The following is a 14,930-nucleotide window of genomic DNA, read 5'->3' on the forward strand; positions in this document are numbered from 1 at the left end:
CATCAGCTCAGCCCTTTTGCGTCTTTAAATGAGGCTTAAAAGACTCTTTATGGGGCTGAGGGAGGAGGGAGCAACAACCACCCTGCCTCCGTACTGCTGGCACCCTGTCCCAGTCCCCGTAAGCCCCAGCCTGCAGGCTGGGAGCATCACTGGGCAGAGCTGTGCTGGGAGGACTTCTGCAGCTCGTCCGCCCTCGGGGGGAGAGAAAACGAGCAACTGTAGCTTTAAAACAAAGATTAGATGCATTTTTTTTTCCCTCTCTCCCTCCCTTTTTTTCTCCTTTTTTTAAAGGGAACTTGTCAAGGTTTCCATCAATAATAGATAATGGTGCATCACTCTGGCAGGTTACACCCTCCGGCTGTTTTGATATTTTCCAGAGAATTTGTCAGCAATCTCACTGCAAAGGAGGGCTGGGGGGGGGGGGGGGGGGGGGGGGGGGGGGGGGGCCTCATTAATTTTTTGTCATTTGCATTCCCGCTGTTAAATAATGTATTGATTGCTCTTTCTCTCTCCCTCTTTTAATTCTCTCCCTTCCACGGCATCTCGCAGCCGCTGGCCCTGCTCCGTGACGGATGAGTTGTCAGAGGCAGCAGACAGCTCGCGCTGCCCGCTGCGGGGCCGGGAGGGCTCAATGTGACCCCGGCATCGCTGCACGAGTGACAGCTCCGGGGCTGGTGGCACCGGGTCCTCACGTGGGGACGGGGTGGCCGCGGGACACCTGGGAACGCCTGGCAGGGAGAGGGGTTTCTGCCGAACGTCAGCCAGGAACGGCACTGGGACGGGCTCCCACCACCCAGAAGGTGCAGCCCACCTGAAAGGTAGCTGGCTGGGTGCTGAGCTCTCCCTTGGGCCGCTTGCTTGGGTGCTGAGCTCTCCCTGGAACCATTTTCTAAGAAGTCCTAGTCCGTGATGTAAAGATTCACCTTCTGAAGTTCAGGGTGCCAAAGCCAGCAGGGCGCTGGCCCCAGCACTCTTGGATCACAGAACCATCCAGGTTGGAAAAGACCTGCAGGATCACCAAGTGCCACCACTAAGCCATGTCCCTTAGTGCCACGTCCACACCGTTCTTGAATATCTTCAGGGATGGGGGCTCCACCAGCTGCCCTGGGCAGCCCGTTCCAATGTTTGACTGCCCTCTCCACAAAGAATTTCTTCCAAATATTTAATCTGAACGTCCCCCGGTGCCATAGAGAATGATTGAATCATCCAGGTTAGGAAAAGACCTTCAGGAGATGTCACAAAATAAGTAGGAACCACCCCCAGCAGAGCCTGCTGCGAGGCCAAGCACCGGAGCCGACAGCCCTGTCCCTTCTTGCTGCCCCACTGCCAAGTGGGGATGGCCCCATGGGGTGGCCAGCCCAGGCAGCTCCGGCATCCAAAGGGCAGGGAAAACGGGGGCGTTAAGGGCATTTTCCCCCTTCTAGGTTGAGTAGGAATCTGCTTCCCAGTCCCAAGGTCTCAGGGAGCCAGGTCCAGGTCTGGGTCCCAGCTCTGCTGAACGGGCAGCTGAGCTAAACAAGAATTTGAGCATGATTAGGGCTGTGCTCAGCTTAATGCGGCTGGCTTCCTTTTTAATTAATAAATACTTAATTACATAGTTAATATTTTAATATTTCCTTTTAAAATGCCTGATTTAATGGAGTTACTGCCAGCTATTTGTTTTGTGTGACTTTTATGTTTATCTTCCTCTTTCATTTCTCGTTTCCCCCTCCACCCACCGCTCTAATCCCCGAAGCTCCTGGTTGATCTTTGCAACTGGAAATGAGCAGTCGGGCTTGCAGCCGAAACTGAATCTGGCCCTTGGCGCTGACGTCCATCAGCCAAAGGTGCTAATGGGAGTTATTAGTGCTCGGGTTCTTCACCGCAACTATACCAGCGCCTGGGGACCACGTGAGGATGGAGCAGAGAAGCCCGCGGAGGGGAGGTGGAGGAGGAGCAGTGGCGGAGGAGCGGGTCCAGGGCTGCCGTCAAGGTCACCCTGAAGGTGGGAGAGCTGTGAAGCTGGGCTCACCTTCCACCCAAACCTCACCTACACCTTGTCTGGGCAGTGCAGGGACATCCAGTGGCACGCGTGCCCAGGGGATGCTGGAGAAGAGCCCCAGCAGCGAGGACGAAGGGGATGGATGTGACCTCCTGCAGCGGTGCCAGCTCCACACCTCCTCTCCTAAGCCCTTGGCTCCTTGCACGCGGGCAGGTGGATGCATCGAGAAGGATGCCAGACAAAAGCAGCCACAATTTCCTCCCCCCCCACATCCCCAGCTGCCCCCCCAGCCCTCAGAGCATCCTGCAGTGCTCAGGGCACCCAGCTGGACCCCACACACCGCAGCCTGCGCCTCGCCTGGGGTGGGATCCCTGCCCCAGCCACTCCAGAGGCGCTCGTGGTGGGGCCAGCGGGTGTCTTCGCAGAAACCTCCAGGAGCAGCCTGTTAGGATAATAAAACAAGTAAACAGAAGAGTTATAGCCAAGGCACTTGGAGCACCGTAAAACAGGCTAAAAGCAAATACAGTGTCGTTAATCCATCATAAAATAACAGCCTCTTACGATCCTGAATGCATCAAAATGAATGGGAGACCAGCAGGGTCACCATGTAAATAGGGAATGCTGACTGTAAGGAAGGGCTGTGGGAGGTGGGGTGGCAACAAACCCACACCTGTAAGGCAGGCGAGAAGCAGGAAAGGACCCCGGGAACGCCAGGCTGAGAGGGCTTCACGGACACCTCTCCCTGTGCATGGAGGTGGCTCTAAACCAGTACCACCAGTTCAGGCCAGTGAGAGAGGCGTGAGGCAAACATTGTCCCGTCGCCTTGGGGCCGGAGATGTCTTGGGTCTCTGAGACCCCTCTGCAGTGCTGGGGGGGAAACGCTGGGTCCCAAATCCCCGCAATTACAGCAGGGCTCTGCGTGCTCTGCCGGTGACACTGGAGGTGGTACGGCAGCGAGTTGGGAAGGACGACAAAACATGTGGGGATGGCGCCCAAAAGGGGCTCCTGAGCATGCCGCGCTCCCCGCTAATGAGGTTGGTGCGTGCGAGAGGAGAAAACCCGCGGCGCACTCATCAAGCCCCGTGCCTTCGCTGACTGGAGGCGCCAGAGCTAATGAAGTCACCAGAGAGTTGGGATTCCTTCGGCAGGTTTGACATTGCTCCGTGTAGCCCTTATTTTAATTCCATCTGAGGAAACAACAATACAAACACAAAAGCAGCGCGCTGGTGCAAGATGCCCCGGCAGCAGCTGATTTCCCCACTCTGCCCAGTGGCTACAGCACTGGGAGGGTCAGGAAACGCGGGTGAAATGGGGTCTGGATGCTCGGTTCAGCTTCAGAGACAGCCAGTCCCAGAGCAACGCCGTGCCCAGGGCTGGCAGGGGAGGGAGAGCAAAGGCACGGAGGGGACAGGCAGACAGACACTGTCACCTCTGAGTCCAAAGCACCCCACAAACCCCATGTGCAGGCTCCGTGCGGCTGGCAGAATCAAAGAAAACAGCTAGGTGGTGACTTTGCAGGCTGATGGCTGTTTGTGAACCCAATGGCTTTACATATATGGGTCTATCAACATATACCCTAAACACCTTCATACATTAATATAATTATTAATTAAAACAATGTAAATATACTATATACTATACTAATGCATACTACTTATGTACTAATACACCAGTTAACATCCCTAAATACACCCACACCGGTGTGTTTAGCCCCCCCAAACCCCATAAGCACAGAGATGTCTCTCCCCCAAAAGCTCCAGCGCCAAGAGCCCTTCTGCTGGCAGAGGCTGTGTTTGGAGGCCTCGCCAACACCGCCGGGCACCCCTCGCTCGCTCTCGGGGCCACGGTGCTCACACGACGTGTACTCACCTACGGGGAGCATCGGGGCCAGCCAATCTCGTGGCCACCTCTGCAGACAGCATGCCTCGGGGTCGCGTGGTGCTGCTTCTTAATTAGAGCCTCTTCGTTAAGTCTTACGTGCCCTTCTGTGGTCCCCTGTTTAATCCAGGGAGATTATTTTCTGGTCTGTTTAAAAAAAAAAAAGCCAACCACCCCAAACCCTCCAGTCTTTCAATTCTTTTCATTTCACCTCATTTAATTCCTCGCCAGCTTAATGACTCAGTAGTAATGAATAAGATGAAAATTAGGGCTTAATAAGTGTTAAGGAAAGACAGTTCTCACTGATGAAGGGAGCACGCTGGTGGGAAAGCAGCACCTGGGGCGAGCACAGAGATAAGGCAGACCTCATCCCGTAGCCGGGTGATGGCAGCTCCAGGCTGGAACCAGAGCAGTGACAGGGCACAGCCGGGACTGGGGACACTCCGGTCCCAGGGGAAGGGTGCTGGGGGGGAGCAGGATGGGATGGACACAAGCAGGGGCCAATATTGGTGCACAGGTGTCCCCAGATGCTGGGGTGCACCCACTGCCACAGACCATGGCTGAGATGGGATGGTGCCATCCACGGCAGGGCGATGCCACAAAGCCCCACAGCTTCCCCTGGGGTGTCACCCACCAGGTCTGGGGACATCACAGCCGTAAATCCAGCATGATTTTGGGACCAAAAGCATTACAACATCGCAGCACAAGGCACTGGCCTGCTGTCAGCCTTCGTGCTGGACCAAATTTCTGCCTCCGTGCTGGCTTTGCACCAGGAATCAGCATCCTTCCGCAGGTGGCACCAAGCTGGTGGGGCTGGAGGCCGCCCCCGCCGGCTCCTTGGTCAGCAGGGCCGGGGGCGAGGACAGCAGGGCCCGTAACCGCATCAGCCCTGGCCTCTGCTGCTAATGACAGGACAGCGGGGCACTCACATCGCATTAGCTGAACCTGGATGCGCGCTGCAATTAACAACGATATTGGGGCTGACAGCTAGATGGGGAAGACGCTTAGAAATAACTGACCTGCCAGGAACAGCATCCACCGCCTCGTGCCCACACACATCCAACCCTTCGCTGCCTCTGGTACCCCCCCATGGCCATCAGCGAGGCACAGCCGTGCCACAGGAGATGCTGACGGCTCCCTAACGGGGCTGGTGCCACCTCCAGCCTGTTTCCACCTGCGACATTCAAGCGAGCAGCCCCTCCATCCCCTCGCCTGCACAGCCTGGACCCTGGCACCCCCCTGCCCACCCCTGCTCCCACGTTGTCCTCCCACAGATGGGTCCAGGGAGCTTACGCTTGGAGCAAGAATATTTCTTGTGACAGGGCCACCCTGGTGCTCCCCCATCACCCCAGCCTTGCCCAAGCGCTGGGGAGGCTTCGTGCAGCACGTGGGGATGAGGGGATTTTGTGGTGCAAGGACTTGAGGCTGCTCAAGGGTTTTCCCCATGCAGGGGTGAGCTGAACTGCCGAAATCCTCGCCCGAGGGTGATGGAGGTGGAAAAAAAACCTCACGTAGGTGCAAGAGGAGAGTGGGTGAGAAGCTGAAAGAGAGACGGGCAAACCACATCAAGCTCAGGAAATTCCCAGAGCCAAAAATAGTCGACACTAAAAAACAATCATAGGGCTGAGATAGAAAATATTAGAGGGGATCAAAGCCCCTGCCCTTTTCCCAGTGTTTCTTGTGCATCTGCTTAGAGATGCTACAGAAGATGGAAGAAGAAAAAAAAAAAAAAAAAAAGTCACCGTTTTGTGGCAGGCACCTGCACCCTGCCCTGGTGGGGAGGAGCATGGGAAGCCCTGGATGGAGGAGCAGCAGGAGCAGGCACCGCATCGTGCCATGCCATACCGTACCGTGCCATGCAGCGCCATACTGTACCATGCCATGCCATGCTGAGCTGAGCTGCACTGTGCTGACGGGCGCCTGCTGCTGCGCTGGGCTGGGTGACGAGGGGGTGGGTGCATCTATTTCAAGGGGAGTGCGTCGTGCTGGGAAAATAACTTATTTAGATGGGGAAATTTATTCCTGCTGGCACTGTGTACTATAGATCCATAAATAATCAGCCCTTAAAAGCAATTGCCTCAACTAAATCAGAGAGGCATGTAAACATCCCAGAGCTGCATGACTAACGGGGGGAACTCGTACCGTAGGAGAGCTTCGCTGCCGCCTCCACGTCTGCGCCGCGGAGCCTCTCCCATCGCTGCCGACGCAGCGACGCAGGCGGCCGTGGTGTGAAAGCTCCCAAGAGGAGCTGCCGAAGGTGCCCGTGGCTCTGCTGGTGCAGGATGAGCCACGTCCCAGTGACCCCGGTGGCGACGTGACCATGGCAGAGGACTTGGGATGTCTCCTGCCAGGGAGGTGCTGGGGAGAGAAGTGGGAGCAGATGCGAGGATGCCCACGGGCACACAAATAGCACCAGCCCCACAGGACCATGCTAACGGCATGAAACTGAGCAGGGGGAGTGGAGGGGATGGAGATGCTGATGGGGTCTGGGGGTGCAGCATCCCCATCCCCTCCACCTGGCTCATCTGCCCCAAACCCCTGCTGCCAATGAGCTTTGACTCGATACCAGGCCAGAGAGCAGCACTTGGATTCAAAAGGATGCTCCAATCACACACACAAAAGAAACTTATTAAATTTCTTTAGTTATTATTTTTTAATTATAAACCCTAATAAGTCTGGCCCCACCATCACAAGCCAGTTCAGAGACTCCCTCACCGTAAAAGGCGATGGCTGATCCTGCGCAGCCTGAAACCAGGGACACTGACAGTGGGGATTGATCACCTGGTTAAGGGGGCATTGATTGCCCCAGCCTCATTAACATATCGTTAGTGTCAAACCCTTGGCTGGCCCCGCTCAAGCGGGCCGTGACCTGGATGGATTGAAAAGCTCCGTGCATCGGAGAGGGATGGGAAATCAGTAACCAGGAGCCCCAGCCGATTGCGTCCCCTCCTCAACCCACCACGGCTCTCACCGGGAGCAGTCCCCAGCCGGAGCATCCCCCAGGGGACCAGGGCCCGCGGGGAGGGTTTCTCTGGGAGCTGCCACCCCCTTTACCATCGCCTCACGGGTTGTTTTTAGTGCAGTGAGTCAGTAGCCCCATATAGGATTTCCATCTGCACAGCGCGAGGCCTCGCCAGACTGTGTTTTGGGCCTCCGTCCAACTGAAGCTGATGAACTAGTTGGGTTTGGTTTGTTGGGTTTTGTTGCCTTTTTTTTTTTTCCCCATAACTTTTGCACACAAAAGAAGAGGGAGAGGAGCCAGGGCTCATCCTGGGCCCCTTCCAGCCTGACACATCCCATGCCCCACCTTGTGAACGATTTACCTGGGGGGTACAAGCAGCGTGCAGCCACGACCTGGTCCCTGCTGGTCCCAAACTGGTGGTGGGTCACATCCTGGGGCTGGAGCCCCCGGCTCCTGGCTCTGCAGGAAAACCCAGGTTTGTCCTGAAGGTGGGAGCCGCAGGGTGGAGAAGGGCTCACAGAAAGGATGGGAGCTTGACCAGAGCCAAGCGCGAGCCTCGGGGAGGGCTGGAAGGAGCAGCTTCATCCAGCACCACGGGGCAGCTGCCGCCCAGCACCCTGAGTGATGTTTGTCCTGAGCCCTGCTCCTGGAGGCATCTCAGCCCCTCTGGGGGTTTCGGTGCCGTTCTCTGGGCCGGCGAACGCAGGAGCCCAGAGCCCTCCGCATCCTCGGCGTTCAGGTGGAGAAGCGCTTCCCAACTCCTGGCCCCCAGGGGCGGCAGCAACATTAGAAATGTAATCAAACATGCAGCACAAGCCCTAATATTTGATTGCAAGCTAATGAAATCCTGGCATTGAGCAAGAGCAGACCGGGCGTCTTTCCAAGGCCACGTAAAATGCTCGGGGCTGTTCACGAGCCAGCAGCAAGCCGGAGGCGCCCAGGCAGGACCAGAGCTCCAGAGAGGCCACAGCAACACGTGCAGGAGCGGGGCTGTGGGCAATGTCCCATCTCAGGAGGTCTTTGAGCATCCAGCATCGCTTCTCTCCTGCTTTTCTATACTAAAAGTCAGATGCGTGGTGAGAGCTACAAGGAGCTGGGGTGCTCAGGGACACAGCGGGCAGCAGGGGTGGCATCACGCAAGGTGGGTGGCACTGAGACCTGCACCCATCTTGGGTGACCATTTGGGGAGCCCTGAGCTGGGGAGGACATGGGGATGCCCCCTTCACCATCGCACCGCGGACGTCATTCACATTTATGATGGGTTTTCAAAGCAAAAAGTGCTAAGGGCAAAGAAATTGTGGTTTCCCAAACCACCAGCACAGATTCACCAAAAAAAAAAAAAAAAAAAAAAAAAAGAGTTAAAAAAAGGTTTCTTCCTTGCCTTCTTGTTGGTGTTTCCTCCACGCTGACGCTGCCCATCCACTCTCGTTACAGTTCATTTTCCGCACTGGACAGGTTGGTGTGGGGCCTCCTCGGTGGCAGCCAGCGCTCAGCCCTATGCTAGCACTGTTAGATACTCTCACATGGCAAATTAATTAGCAGCGATGTGTTAAGTACCCGGGAATCTCATAACTGTAATTGCAACACGATGCTCCTCGCAGGAGCATTTGATCTCCCATTGATTAATGAAGGGGGTTTCCCCCTTTCACGAGATGTCTCGCTTCCCACTGGCTTTTCATGCCATCAGAGAGATGATGCCACCAGCAGGAGCTGGGGTGCGAGAGTTGTGGCATCCCATGGGAACACCCACAGCGCCTCTCGGCTCCTAGGGGTACCCCAGGAGATGCGTGGCAGACACTGTGTGTCCCCAGTCCTTGGTGGACAACCTCCTGAATTGCACCACAGCCCTGCTCCCTCCCTCATGGTGGCTGGGGAGTCCCAAGGGGGCACCCCCTTGCCGTCCTGGTCACACAACACTGGAGGAAGGATGCACAAAGCACCCACACAACAGCGAGGGATGCTCTTCCTGCACCCCATCCCGGACCCAGGGCTCCCACGGGGTCAATGCCACCTGGGCCCCATCCCCACAGCACAGCTCCGCAGGGAGCATCTTTGCCATTGACCTGCCCGCCAGGCGCCGTGCCCCAAGCAGATTTTTTGGAGCCGAGCCTCACTGAGCTTGGCTGCATGGCTCCAGCCTCAGGAGAGGCGCCCACTGCCCTGCCTCCTGCCCCACCGCCTGGCTGCGGAGAAATTGGGATGGGTAAGAGGGATTTGTCTGCATTGCAGCGACCCCACCAACCCCGACACTTTACGGGAACGATTACACATTATTTTATGAATAAATAACGCCTCGCCACAGACTTCCACCTGTTCTGAGCATCTCCGTGTGCTCTCTGTGGCTTTCAGAAAGGGAGCGGGAAACAGGACTCTATTTTGCAGGCAGTGGAGATGTTTGAAGCCTCCTTCATTTCTCGTTTCAAGTGTTTATCCCGCTCTCCCCTCGCAGCTGTGCCTCCGCTGTGGCAGGCGGCTGCGGCTGAGCGCGGCGAACCCTTGAAGGCAAGCTTCCGCTGCCACGGGCCCGCCGCCCAGTGCGGAGGAAGCACTGTGACGAACATCATTAAGCCACCAAAGGGAGAAACAAAGCCCAGCTAAACCGAGCTGGCATCTGGATGCCGGGACTGATCGCTGCCTTTTAATTAGGGGCTGAACTGGCCGCCCGCACAGGGCAGCAGGGGGCAGGAGGGCAGCTGGAGCCAGGGGGAGCCCCAAGGGCTTCTGCCATGGTGCTGGAGGCAGAGGGGTGCTCGTGCACACAGCAAGGTGCAGTTAAAGTTTGTTGTCCCAGTACCTCCCTCCTCCTCTACATAAAAGGCCGAGAATTAAATAGCAAGAATTGCTCTGCTGTCCCCTGCCACCCCCAGACCCCGGGCTTGTCCTCACCTCCTGGAAGGAGCCTCACCAGATGCTGCCAGACCCCTATGAAATGTTTCTTGTGCAAGGAGTGTCCTTAAATCCTCTCTGGAGCTGTGCGAGTGGGTGGCTCTTCACATTAATTGACCACCTAGCAAATGAAAGGCAAATGTTGTAAAACCTGCCCTGGACTTCTGAAAACCAAACCAAACCAAGAATCCCTTCCCTCCAGCTTCCTCAATGCATCCGCAATGGATGCGGGCGTCCTCTCCCCGCTCCCCAGCTGGAGCCCACCGGCCCCAGGGCGCAGGGACCTGCAGGATGCGATGGGAAGGGTCCCAAAGCCCCTGCTCCAGGTGGAGAGAGCAGAAGACTTCATCCCATCTATGGATGGGATTGAAAAATAAGAAACTGTACAAGCCAGGTAAAGTGATGCAAAAAATCCCAGGACACTGTCATCCCCTGTTATGTGGAAATATTCCAATTAACGTTTTGCACTGGTTTTGCTGTTCTGGCACACAAGAATTTTTGGAGTGACAGAGCCAGACTCAGCGTTGGGAAGAAGCCACAAAACAGGGGGCAGGAGCCCCAGCTGGTGGCAGAGCTGTTTTCAGAGGATGAGGACGCAGCTGCAGCCCCGTCCCAGTGCTGAGTGAGGGGCAGATCTCCCTCTGCCTGCACATTGCCGAGACAAACCCATCCACAAACCAATGAAGAAACCAGAGCTATGACTCTGGGTTGACTTACAGCAGGATAGTTTTGCCATCAGTTTTCCCTTATGATGCCTTTCGAACCACATTTTCCTTCCTGGTGGGCTGTGGGCTCCCCGGGATCTCCTGGAGTTGCTGCACGGGATTTCGGTGCAGTTTTACAGCACTTGGCTTCACAGGACATTCAGTGGCCACGCTGGGCCAGGAGCTCTTCTCACTACGTCGTTTGCAGCTTTAGGTGCTTGACTTTAAGGAGCTGGTGAAGCCATGGGTCCCAGCTGTGAGATGACCTGCAAAACTCATGTCATTTAAAGCACCTGAACATCGTCACAGCAGCATTCAGTTACAGCAGGGGCAGTTTTTTTTTTTGGGAACCCCACGGTTCCTATCCCTGTCCTGGTCCAGGACAGACAGACATCCCAGCAGGGCCTGAACCCAGCTCTTCTTCCAGCACCCTCCCCTACCCTGAGCCCAAAAGCACAGCAAAAGTCCTCAGCCCCCACGGAGCCTCCCCAGGCTCTTTTACCAATGCCCCCAACCCATCACCTCTCCCACCCACCTCACCACATAGACAGCTGCCCTGACACCTGTTTCCCAAACCAGAAGCCATGCTGTGTCCCTCGGGAGGTGCATCCCTTCAGGCAGAGGGCTTCCTGCACCCCATGCCCAGCACCGCACGGGCACCGGGGCTGGGGTGCTGCAGCACGGCCACATGCGGGGCCCAGATGAACCGAACGGGCCCGGGGGAAAAAACAGGGAAGGTGACAAAGAGAAAGGAGATTAGAGATTATAAACGGCAACAGACAACAACAACAACAAAAATATACAGCTTTCTCCTCAAACTGTTCTTTTAGTCCCAACAGCGTCTGCTACGCAGAGCTCACGCTTCAAAATTCACAGCTGCTCAAGAAAAAAAAAAAAAAAAAAAAAAAAAAGAAGGCGGATGAATTATGTATCCCCGCTCAGATCAATCCTTCAGCGCGCTGTCAGGGAGGAATCAAAGCCCGAGCGAGGCAGCGGTGCTCAGCCCCCCTCGTGCTGCCCCCCGCGCGCCGGCCCCGGCCCAGCTCTGCCAGCGGCTGATGGACACGCTCCCGCTCCCTGACTCCTTCCAAGATCCTGCGTGTTAATAATTGATGCCAAAAGCTTATTTTAAGGCAAGTCACCTTGTCCCCAGAGAGGTTCCTCTCCCTTTTCACCCCCCAGATCCAGACTATGATGGCACTAACGTGTGGGGTGTGCTCGGCCCTGGCTGCGACCCCTCTCTGACAGGAGCCCTGCAGCCCCTCAGCCAGGCCCCGCATCCACTGCCCTCTGCAAAGTGACAGGGAAGTTAGGAAAGAGCACTAAAGGAAGGAAAGGGCCCCTCTCCCACCTCTCGGTGGTGCTCTGCAGGCGTCTTTCATGGAGCTGCAGATGCAGAGGAGAGCAGAGCACTGAGGGGGACCAGAACAATTCCACTTTTGCCACCTGCCCCACAGAAATAATAGGGTCAGAGGTAGATTGGAGAGAGAGGGAACACTAAAATGTCTTTTCTCCTCGCTTTTCGGAGAAGTCTGTCCCTGAAGAGCATGATGTGCTGCCCCTGCACGCAGGGACCCTCCGGGCTTTGACTGCCACAAATCGCAGCCAGGAGCCAGCACAGGGCCAGGCTCTTCCCCCAGCACACCCCCACTGCTGCCCTGGCAGGGGACATAGGGAGAGGCACCCGGTGACACTGGTGGGGGCCCAAAGAGCCTCAGCGTGGCGAACCCAGAGCTGCCACCTGCATCCTGCAGGGTCCCCAAACCAGCCTTATTTCAACTGGGGGCCCCCCTAGACCCTCCTGACACCAAGGCAGGCACTGTCACCATGAGCCTCCAATACCTTCACGCCACACCTGGCCTCAGAGAGCCTCCCTGCCCCCCGGGGTGGTCACAACACCGCTCAGCACCTCGCTGCAGGGCGCTCCCTACACGGCCAGCCTGGAGCCTGCTTTGCGATGTCCCCACATCTCCACTGCCATAAAGGTGCTGGCATCTCCCAGCGTCTTCCCCTGGCCATACCCACCCCGGTGAGGGGCAGCGGGTGCCAAGGCTCTGCCCCAAGTCTCTCCGTCAGAGCACCCAGCGCCACGCTGAGCTCCCGTAGCCTGGGGCCAGGCCATTTATCACCGCACACAAACAGCTCGCTTGCTAAAGGCCACGCCGTGACACAACGCCGATCGGTGTATTTACATTCAATATGTCCCGCTAATCTGGCCTTCGGAAAGCGTCTGCTGAACATGTCCTTTCGTTCCCGGGTATCACCTCTTTAATCAGCCTCTCATTACCGATCACAGATTGATTTCGTTTCCAGTAGCCAATAGGTTTTCCTTTTAATTTTCGGCATCACGTTTAATTAAAGCAAGGTGGGTCCGACCCCATCAAATCATATCAAAGCCTGCCTGAGCCCCAGGTGAGTGAAAACACCAGAATAAATTATTGATTAATCTTTGCTCAGATTAATCTATCACTGCCTCCCTGGGCAGCGCGAGGCTGGAGCTCCCAAGGTGTTTCTCTCGTGGCAGCCGTGCCGTGGGTGCCGGGGACAGCTCTGTGCCTTCAGCCGGGGATTCTGGGCTGGAAACTGGCTCTGGAAGAGCCCCGAATCCCCTGAGTCCCTCACCCCGTTGTGCCAACAAGCCCCAGCCCAGCGGCTGCTCGCTGCACCCAGGGAGATGCTGCTAAGCATGCAGAGCTCGTGAGCCTCTGGAGCAGGATGCAAGCTGCAGTGAGAAGTGAGATTTTATTTTATTTTTCTTTTACAAAAATCCCCATGACCAGCAAGTGGTGGCCACAACGGGGAGAGAAAATGGGGCAGACGGACAGAGGTCCCTACTGCCACACAAGCTGGCACCTCTGAGGTTTGCCCTGGGAAAGGACCCTCAGGAGGGTTATTGTGGGCGAGACGAGAGGCTGAGCACAGAAATGACCCTAAATGCTAAAAATTGTCAGGGCCTGAAAGCGACGAGAAGGGCCCCTGCGGCTTGGCCTGAGCCAGCACTGGCAGCACTGCAGCAGCCGGGCTGCGAAGAGCAAACACTGCTCCGGATTATGAATAAAGATCGAGCGCCCGTCTTCCTCCCGCTGCCGCCGGCAGCGGCTGGCCCGCCGGAATACTAATGTCTGCTCGAAGCTGAGGCCACTTAGAAAGAGATCCAGGGCCAGGCTCTGGAAGAGGCGATGATGGATTTGCACCGTTCGGGGAAAACAGGTGGCTTTGCTGGATCCAGTAAACTTCTGTTCTTGGAATAAACTTTGGATGCTGCCAAAAGCTGAGCGGGGTGAAGGGCTGGGTGGAAGTAGATGGAGGCTGGGGAGGGATTGCCAGCAGCATCAGATCAGCCCGTGAGTCAGCAGCATTAGCTCTCACCTCAACAAGCAATCTGCAAATTGTGCAAATCTGCTTTTCACAGTTCACCTAACCCGCTAAATTGCCTCAGATTTACAGCTTGGGTGTTCACGCTCAAAAACGATTGAGTTAATGAAGAAGGGGAAGGGGGGGGGGGATTAAAACAAACACACAATAGTTTGGATTTCGTTCAGGAGACTGCTGCAGCAGCCCTGTGCAATGCCCAACCCAGCTCATTTGGTGATCCCACCCCAGAAACACCCAAGGCACTTCCCCACCATGGGGGGACCTGCAGGGAGCGGGCACCCCTCCTGCTTTCCCAGTTCTCCACCTGCCTGCTCCAGCTGCAGGGGCAGAACTGAAGCCCTCGCTGGGCAGGAGGAGGCTTTGATCAGGTAAAGATTTCTGATCCTGCCAGATTAAAATCCTCCCGTCATCAAACACAAAACTGACAACGGGATCACTCCGCGAGAGGGGAAGATGAAAGGTGCCGTGTTTCCCCTCCCTTCGCAAAGTAGCGAGATCAATACCAAGTTTCCTCTGGGATAAAAGGGCCGGCTCTTCTGCGGGGGAAATTGCCTGGGCAGGAGGAGAAGGCGCCGGTTAAGAGAGCCACTCCAGGGCTTACCTTCAAAGTATTTTTAGCACTGAGCTTGGGAGAAAACACTGCAGCCGAACAGTTCAAAGCAGGACTCGCAGAGGACAACCACGTCTCGCTGAGCCACCTTTGTGCAAAGGTCCTCAAAAGCAGAGCTCGGAAACAAGGGAGGAGCTAAGGAGGAGAGAGAAGGTTGCAGCGAGCTTGGCTTTTGCTGGTGTTGCTCTTCCTGAAAGCGCGTGAAGGAAGGATGGTGGCTTTAAAGTGTCCCCTGGGGTCTCACCCCTTGGCTTTTAGATCTTTAAAAGAAAATCTATCAGCTCTTCACACAGGGCTGTGTGCGAAGGCACCTGTGAGTCCCACGTGTGTGCAGTCTCCTTGTCCACAAACCCTTGGATGATGGGCTTGAGTCTTCAGCATTTCATGGGGCTGTGCCACACGCGGCCCCTCAACGCCATCCCTCCCCAAGCAGGGCACAAACGCCAGTGTTTTGCTGCATTTAATGCCCACCTGAGCTCCAGCTGGAGGCAGGAGCTCTCCCACAAGCAGCCATCTTCTCCCACCAAATCTAGG

At 56.1% G+C, this 14,930-nt stretch overlaps 1 long non-coding RNA gene across 1 annotated transcript; it reads right to left on the reverse strand.

The window, feature by feature from the left end:
• Window positions 1–1,640: 1,640 nt before the first annotated feature.
• LOC121057491 lies at window positions 1,641–6,238 on the reverse strand. The gene is made up of 4 exons (XR_005813808.1): window positions 6,002–6,238; window positions 5,710–5,844; window positions 3,851–3,976; window positions 1,641–2,423 (listed from the first exon to the last, which is right to left on the reverse strand). It is a non-coding gene; the product is annotated as an uncharacterized LOC121057491 (long non-coding RNA).
• Between the last annotated feature and the right edge of the window lie 8,692 nt (window positions 6,239–14,930).

The sequence above is a fragment of the Cygnus olor genome, chromosome 19, assembly GCF_009769625.2.
Source record: "Cygnus olor isolate bCygOlo1 chromosome 19, bCygOlo1.pri.v2, whole genome shotgun sequence".
Classification (NCBI taxonomy): domain Eukaryota; kingdom Metazoa; phylum Chordata; class Aves; order Anseriformes; family Anatidae; genus Cygnus; species Cygnus olor.